This window comes from Coregonus lavaretus (assembly GCF_964263955.1).
Source record: "Coregonus lavaretus genome assembly, chromosome: 23".
NCBI lineage: Eukaryota > Metazoa > Chordata > Actinopteri > Salmoniformes > Salmonidae > Coregonus > Coregonus lavaretus.
Genome location: NC_140010.1, coordinates 9,500,248 through 9,508,697, shown reverse-complemented (window position 1 = coordinate 9,508,697; position 8,450 = coordinate 9,500,248). Strand labels below are relative to the sequence as shown.

At 40.4% G+C, this 8,450-nt stretch overlaps 1 pseudogene across 1 annotated transcript; it reads left to right on the top strand.

Annotated features, from left to right (window-relative positions):
• Nucleotides 1-399: 399 nt before the first annotated feature.
• LOC311150798 (phospholipid hydroperoxide glutathione peroxidase-like) lies at nt 400-8,450 on the top strand (annotated as a pseudogene). Its single transcript, XR_014615687.1, has 7 exons — nt 400-498; nt 6,594-6,688; nt 6,789-6,933; nt 7,137-7,288; nt 7,477-7,501; nt 7,628-7,687; nt 7,958-8,450. The product of XR_014615687.1 is annotated as a phospholipid hydroperoxide glutathione peroxidase-like (transcript).

The window sequence follows — 8,450 nt, the reverse complement described above, 5'->3', positions numbered from 1 at the left end:
CTCTTTCTTTGATGTGAAAGATGCGAGTTTGTTCTCGAACTAAATAGACTACGTTGCAAAAATACAAAATCTTAGGAGTGGATTCCTAGCGGAAATGGGAGTCGACACCGGGGGTCGACATCAACCTTCGAGGAATCGATTATTTTAGAGTCGACTCTCCACCACTACTAAAACTGGCTGGCTAGCTAGCTAACATACAGTGCAGATACATTCTTCAAATTAATTGTTTTACACAATATATTTTCACTGTACTGGCAAACCATGGTTGACTAACTCCCTCACCAAAATGAATGCCTTTTATACCGTCATAAGAGGGTTAATGTCCATTCAAACTGTTTTATATTAGCTTTACTATACAGCGCCGGGATTGGCTACATAATTTTTTTTCCCTCACTGGGCGGGACTACACTACTTTAACTACTTGGTCAAACGATGTGGATCGTGACTCGTGCGCTAGTGTTTGGTTTGGTGGGCAGCCGAGGAATCAGTAGAGCAATGGTAAGGATGTTTGGTGTGCTAAACTTCTATGCTAGCTAGTTATTGTTTTGTGACATTAAACGTGTAATGAGTGTTTTAGTTATGTCAGTTAAGTGAAGGTAGGTCAAATACTGGACTGCTATTTTTACACAACGTCGGTAGGTACAACGGTAAACTCTGTCCGATGTGGAACATTTGCCAGCCAGTTTGGAAAAATTAGCTAGCCCGCCAGCTAACGGTAGCGTCAAATCGACAGCTGTCCGCAAACTAACTAATGGTCATCTCAGCAAATGATGACCGCTGTTTGATAAAGTTTCAAGTCTCAGTGTTTTCAAGTTAATGTTATAGCTTTTTCAATTAGTTTTGACTATTGTTGGTCTAAATGCTATGGTTTAGCTAACTGTAGCTTACCAGTGAACTAATGCAGTTGTCTGGCTAACTAGTAGCTTGCTAAGACTCATTTATAACAACTTTAGCAGAATGGCGATATAATAATCACGAACCTAAAATGAACATTTAGACGAAGTAGTTAGTAATGAGTAGTTTATATGGTTGTAAACATGCAAACTAGCTATGCACGTACAATGGATACTGATATAGGAAATGACTGCGCGTAATGCGGGTTTGAGCAATGAATTAGTTATTTAAGACCATCAGGCTTTTCTATGAAGATGGGAAAAGTCTAGCCCTCCCTGAAGTCATCCTAAACGTTGTGAAAGAAGAGCATTGCGGTTATAGAAGTGTTAGTTTAGCTTACTTGTGGTACCTAATCCGTGTGCCTATTGATCAGCCCAAACATTGCGGCCACATACCTCAAAATCCATTTTATACCGCGTTTACGTGCTAGTCGAAACATGGGAATTTCCTGCTTGCTTACTAGTTATTATTATACACGTGCCGCGTTCTACCAGTTAGCAAGTCGGAAATATCGAGTGTCCTAGTTCCAACTAGCACGTGAACGCGGCATTATGATGGCATGACAGCCAGTCTTGGCATACAGCTCTGAGACAGCTCGATCACGTGAAGCAGCCTGGTCTCAGACTAGACGTAACATAGTAAACTAAATGAGAGACAAATTAAGAATGTTATGTATGGTTAGGGTAAGCGTACCTATTAAGCCCACGTACCCATTAAGCCCACTTCCATCTTTAGATTCAAAGAAAACAAATAATAATAATAATCTGCTGTATAATATTTAAAGCAATTCATCTGTCTTTATCCTTAACAGTTTTTACTCTAAGCCAATCAAATGTTGTATTAATTTATTGACAGTTATGTGTAAGTTCCCAATAGTGGTCAATTTCAAAGCTTAAAAAACACTGGTGTTGAGGTGACCTTCAGAAACACATTTCCCCGATATTTTTAGTACCTTTTCCGATAAGTGATCATACTTTATATAAAATTAAGAGATTAATGTGCTAATATATGCACATGATGGCATATTTCATGGGCATTAATTACTATTTCTTGACATTTTGAAAATATGGGGTTTTCATGCTAGTAGTCGTGCCTGCATGTCACAACTTGGTGAACTACAAAAATATAATAGATTTCAGGCATTCACAGCTTACGTTTTTAATGCATTTGGTCTTATTTTACTGTTAAATGAACCTTGCTTTGTTATACATAGATGCCATTTTTTGTAAATTGTACATTTATCTCAGGTGGGCTTAAAGGGTACAGTAGCAAAAAAAACATTCCCTCTATACAGAATGTAAATGGCAATAAATATTGTTCAACATGGTCAAAACGAACTTTGCATAATATTGTAATCTATAGTGTGTATTTAGACCCCAAACCATTGGTTTCCAAATAGTGAGTAGACTTTGCTATTGTCTTTTTCACCATAAATCACTGTTCCAATTAAGCCCAGTATGTTCCTGTTAAGCCCAGTTTGCATTGGTGGTCCTCTGTAGCTCAGCTGGTAGAGCACGGCGCTTGTAACGCCAAGGTAGTGGGTTCGATCACCGGGACCACCCATACAAAAAAAATATGTATGCACGCATGACTGTAAGTCGCTTTGGATAAAAACATCTGCTAAATGGCTTATTATTATTATTATTATTGAAACACATGGGGAATACAGTGTGGATATTCGTAATAGTCAATGAACATGAGCGTAAATGTTTTTTGTTCAGATTTAAGTTGATTAACACAAACTACAGTTATGCATCTAGCCATGATTCCTTTACCAAGATTAGAAACAATTTTGGAACAATTCAAAACCTCTGTACTCTCTCCAAGATGTTTGGAGTGGATAGGTAGTCATTGATGCAGAGAGAGAAGAATATGCTCAGGGATAGAAGACCTACAAGTGGTAGACAAAAATGCAAACAAATGAGGAACATGGAGATTACTTTGACTACTCATGCTCTTTTGGGTTGGGGCATTGTCATATTGTTGTCCTTCATTCATCCAGGTGATTCAATTTTTTGGTCCACCACCTACCTGTACCTTTGTAATACAACAATAGAGGGAGATTAAAACTGTCTTCAGATAGGCTTTAGGAAGACAAGTTGAATGGCAGTACAGCAAATGTGAATCAGCTTTCAGATGATTCATTCAAAGTTGTGTGTGTGTGTTATGGTCTTTGTACATGGCTTCTTATCAACAGAAAGCCAGTGTGGGTGCAGGTTTTTGTTGTAACGAAGCTATAACACACCTGAGTCTATGATTAGTTGAATCAGGTGTGTACTGGTTGGCAAGAACAACAGCCTAAGTCCACATTGATCTCTGTGGATACGATGGGACACCCCCCTGTAATGAGTGCTATGTTCATGATGACTAGTAATGATCAGTTTCTTTTAATAACTTTGGGGGATATTAATATAATTTTACATAAGAAATGTAAGTTTTGAACATTTGGAAATGAATTATTGAAGAGGTGGGCTTATTTGGAACACCTGTCGGCTTAAAGGTTACATTTGGTACCCAATAAACCCAGTCTAGACTTTTCACATATTTTATCAAATATTGTTATGTCTTGTTAAAAAATGCTGTAAGTAAAGTCTTCAGATGAGAGATTCATCTTTCATTTTATCGTCACTTTTCTTATAAAAATTAGGGCATTGTATGTTAGAAATGTCTGAACTTACACTGAACAAAAATATAAACGCAACATGTAAAGTGTTGGTCCCATGTTTCATGAGCTGAGATAAAAGATCCCAGAAATATTCCATACGCACAAAAAGCTTATTTATCTCAAATTTTGTACACAAATTTGTTTACATCCCTGTTAGTGAGTATTTCTCCTTTGTCAAGATAATCCATCCACCTTACAGGTGTGGCATATCGAGAAGCTGATTAAATAGCATGATCATTACACAGGTGCACCTTGTGCTGGGGGCAATAAAAGGCCACTAAAATGTGTAGTTTTGTCACACAACACAATGCCACAGATGTCGAAGTTTTAAAGGAACGTGCAATTGGCATGCTGACTGCAGGAATGTCCACCAGAGCTGTTGCCAGATAACGTAATGTTAATTTCTCCACCATAATGTCATTTTAGAGAATCTGTCAGTATGTCCAACCGGCCTCACAAAAGCAGACCACGTGTATGGCGTCGTGTGGGTGAGCGGTTTGCTGACGTCAATGTTGCGAACAGAGGGCCCCATGGTGGAGTTGTGGTATGGGCAGGCATAAGCTACGGACAACGAACACTTTTGCATTTTATCGATGGCAATTTGATTGCACAGAGATACTGTGACGAGATCCTGAGGCCCATTGTACTGCCATTTATCCACCGCCATCATCTCATGGTTCAGCATGATAATGCACGGCCCCATGTCGGATCTGTACACAATTCCTGGAAGCTGAAAATGTCCCAGTTCATTAATGGCCTGCCTACTCACCAGACATGTCACCCATTGAGCGTTCCAGTTCCCGCCAATATCCAGTGGGACAACATTACACAGGCCACAATCAACAGTCAACGGCCTGATCAACTCTATGCAAAGGAGATGTGTCGCACTGCTTGAGGCAAATAGTGGTCACACCAGATACTGAATGGTTTTCCTTCTGTGACCATTATATGCATATCTGTATTCCTAGTAATGTGAGATCCATAGATTAGGGCCTAAAGAATATTTCAGTTGACTGATTTCCTTATGAACTGTAACTCAGTAAAATCTTAGAAATTGTTGCATTTTGTGTACTTTTTTGTTGTTGTTCAGTGTAGATTTTGATGGGCTTAATAGGTACACTTACCCTACATAAGACGGGTTACTTAAGGCAAAAACGAAATGATAATGCAAACGTCTAGCAACCCAACGGTTGCGTGTTCGAATCTCATCACGGACAACTTTAGCATTTTAGCTAATCGGCAACTACTTACTACTTTTTAGCTACTTTGCAACTACTTAGCATGTTAGCTAACCCTTCCCCTAACCTTTAACCTAACTCCTAGCCTAGCTAACTTTAGCCAGCTAGCTAATGTTAGCGTTAGCAACAACAAATAGGAATTTGTATCATACATATTTGTAACAAATTGTACGTTTTGCAATTCTTCACGTCATACTAAATGGAGTGTTGGATTTGCGTACAGAATAATACGCTCTGAGACCAGGTTGCGTGAAAAGACTGCAGTAGCATCATGACGCTAGCTAGATTAGTGTTTACAGGGATGGGCATCTCATCAAATAATTTCCTTAATCTTTCATACAACTGGATAAGTGACAGCAAATCACTACAGGAGCCTTGCTAATATCACTTTCACCTGACCTATCATTTAGGATCATTGCGGATGGAGGAAATGAGACAAGGAAAATAAACCTGTTTAGGCTATTGAGATGCACCGCTATGATTGAGCTGAAGTTTCCCTTTCCATTACTGACAAACTCAACTGACCGTAGATCAGTGTCTTGGGGCATCTTCAGTGTACCCATTCATTCTTCACATAGGCTAGTTCTTATAGGCCTAGCTGCATGTTAAGGTCATAAGGAACCCCGCCCTCCCTGTCCAGTTAAGTCCCGTTTTTAATTTGTTTACAATCTGCAGATTATCCCTCCTGTTGATAATGATAAAACAGTGGGCTGTTTGTCGCTGACTAGCTCCAATCTAAGCCAGTTAATTTACTAGGCCGTTATTCTGTACAACACTTCTCTAGCTACACACACAGATTTTTGTTAAGTGAAAAGTTACTCTGGTAGTTTAGATTTGGGGTCATATCCCTTCAGCATAACATCCAGTGTGTGCGACCATATCACTATTTTCACCTTAACTCCAATCTCAGTTTTATGTTCTCTTAGATTAATCTTTCTGAAGTTGTGTAAGGTTTCTCACGAAGGCTATTGCAGTGAATTTTATTTGCTTATGACTTACTCAAGGTCCAGTGGTCCACACCAACACATCAGTGGGTGGATTTCAAGTCTTAAAGGCCCATTGCCTTCAAAATCCTGTTTTTTTGTGTCATGTTGTACAATAGCTGATCTAACTTTTAAATCAGTGTTATGTCCTAATAGTTGCTGGTTGAAAATCCAGTCTACACAGGATCTTCTAATTTTGGGAAATGAGTACACAATGCAGGCCCTTATCAGAATTGAGCAATGAATGAGTCATTTTCAGGACATAAGTATTTTTTATGAAGATAGAAAAAGTCTTGCCCTCCCTGAAGTCATACTAAACGTTGCGAAAGAAGAGTTGCGGTTATGGAAATGTTAGCTTAGCTTACTTGTGGTACCTAATCTTTGTGCATACTGATCAGCCCAAACATTGCGGCCACATACCTCAAAATCAATTTTATACAACCTGGTGACGTCACCAGTCGGTAAATTAGTTAATAGACCAACAGCAAAGAGTTATTAACCTCTCTGCCAATAACAGCAGGTTCTCAGTTTTCCCCTCCCCACTCAGACCACTCCCAGACAGTCCTAGCAACATTCTTGCTTGAGAAATAGTGTTTTGCTAAAAAGCTGTTTTTGTCAATTTTAATGGAAAACTTTTACAGTAAGATACTTAATTGTTACCCAGAAATGATTTGATATTGATAGAAAAATGGCTGCATTGGACCTTTTTTTAAGTGGTCATTCCATTGTCCTGGCCTTGCTCCCTGTGGTTGTACAACATTACCCTTTGGTTCAGTTGCTGTACTGTAGACTAACATCCTCCCTCTTTCTCAGTGTGCGCAAGTGGGTGACTGGAAGACAGCCAAATCTATCTATGAGTTTGGCGCCAAGGACATAGATGGTGAAGATGTGTCCCTAGAGAAATACAGGTGAGAGAGCAGGCCCAGAAAGGTAGAAACTCACCCCAGGTATCGGTACTACTTCCTCTCTAACGTTAACCCCGCACGGTGTTCTCTCTCCTCTGCCCAGGGGGTTTGTCTGCATCATCACCAATGTCGCCTCTAAGTGAGGTAAGACCAGGGTAAACTACACTCAGCTAGAGGGAATGCACGCCTCCTACGCTGACAAAGGTTTACGCATCCTGGGCTTCCCCTGCAACCAGTTTGGAGGGCAGGTATGGTACCGGCTCAAACCACTACTGTGGCATAGCCTTTTCATTCATCCACAATGGTGTGTGTTGTGTCATGAGGGCAGTTTGACATCCTAAAGATCCAGAGTACAACCAATATGGCCACCGGACTCTGGCTTTGAATTGGAATTTCCATTCTGCCAATTCTAATTATATGGTTTGACTGCTTCTCCTTTTCCATTCTCCAGGAGCCAGGTACAGAGGTGGAAATCAAGGAGTTTGTCAAACAATTTGATGTTCAGTTCGACATGTTCAGCAAGATCGACGTGAACGGAGACAATGCCCACCCTCTCTTTAAGTGGATGAAGGAACAGCCCAAGGGCAAGGGAACTCTGGGAAAGTGAGTTCAATCCCCCTGATAGGTCTATTGGTCCGGGCCTATGCTCCATGTCCTACTTGTTTGGTTTTTCACAGATGTTATTAGATTATTTTGACTTCAGGGGCCAGTTTGCACCAGTTGCCTAGAACATTGTTGTAATGTTCTAATTCCTAATAATATGGTTGTAACAGCTGTTTCTCTCTCCACAGTAACCTTAAATGGAATTTCACAAAGGTAACTTTGTTTTTCTCACACTGACATGATTTAAGACTCAACATTGAGAGTTAAGTTGCTTACTAAACATTTTGCTATGACGTTCTATTGTACTTTATGTCATGCTGTGTTTGTTTCCTCTCTCAGTTCCTGATAGACAGAGAAGGGCAGGTGGTGAAGAGATACGGGCCAATGGACGACCCCATTGTAAGTGGACAGCAGTCATGCATCAGTCTGTAATCTGAGAAAATCATGTTTGACTATTTGTAGAGAGAGGATACCCTATAGTGGCCAGTTCAAAATATGGTTTATGGAGCACATTTGGCTACCAAAGTGGTGCCGACTGGCGCAAAGGGTAACCATATTGATATTATTCAAAGCCTAAAGTGGTGTCCCTGATTTGTAATGGGAGATCGCAGAACCCCAGGATAACCCTGTAATAGGAACCTTGCTCTGATTCATCTCTCTCCCTCACAGGTGATCGAGAAGGACCTTCCCAAATATCTGTGATGTCTCTGTGATGCCTGAGCCCCTGTCCATCCGTCTGTCTGACCTCTCCTTTGGGATTGTGGGTATAAGTGGGTGTGTCCTGGACCAGTGACGGCCTGTCTGTAAACCCGGCCTGCGGAGAGGACAGGCCTGATGAAACCTAGCGTGCAAAACCCCCAGGACCACCCACTAATACCCAGTTAGAACACAGGAGAGGACTGTCAGATATACACACAACTGCTGTAGCTACTAACACACTGCACTCCCAAGCAAAACACACCCCAACAAATGAGACCTACTGCATCCCAATAGCACTGATATGAATGTCTAACTGTCCCTGCTTCCTATCAATTGTGGACTTTGTCTGTACCAGTGTTATTGTATGACTATCTGAAGGTGTTTATTTAATTTGATAGAATAAACTGTCAAAGCTACTGAAACTGTTTATAGTCTGCAATTATAAACTACATTTCAACACATA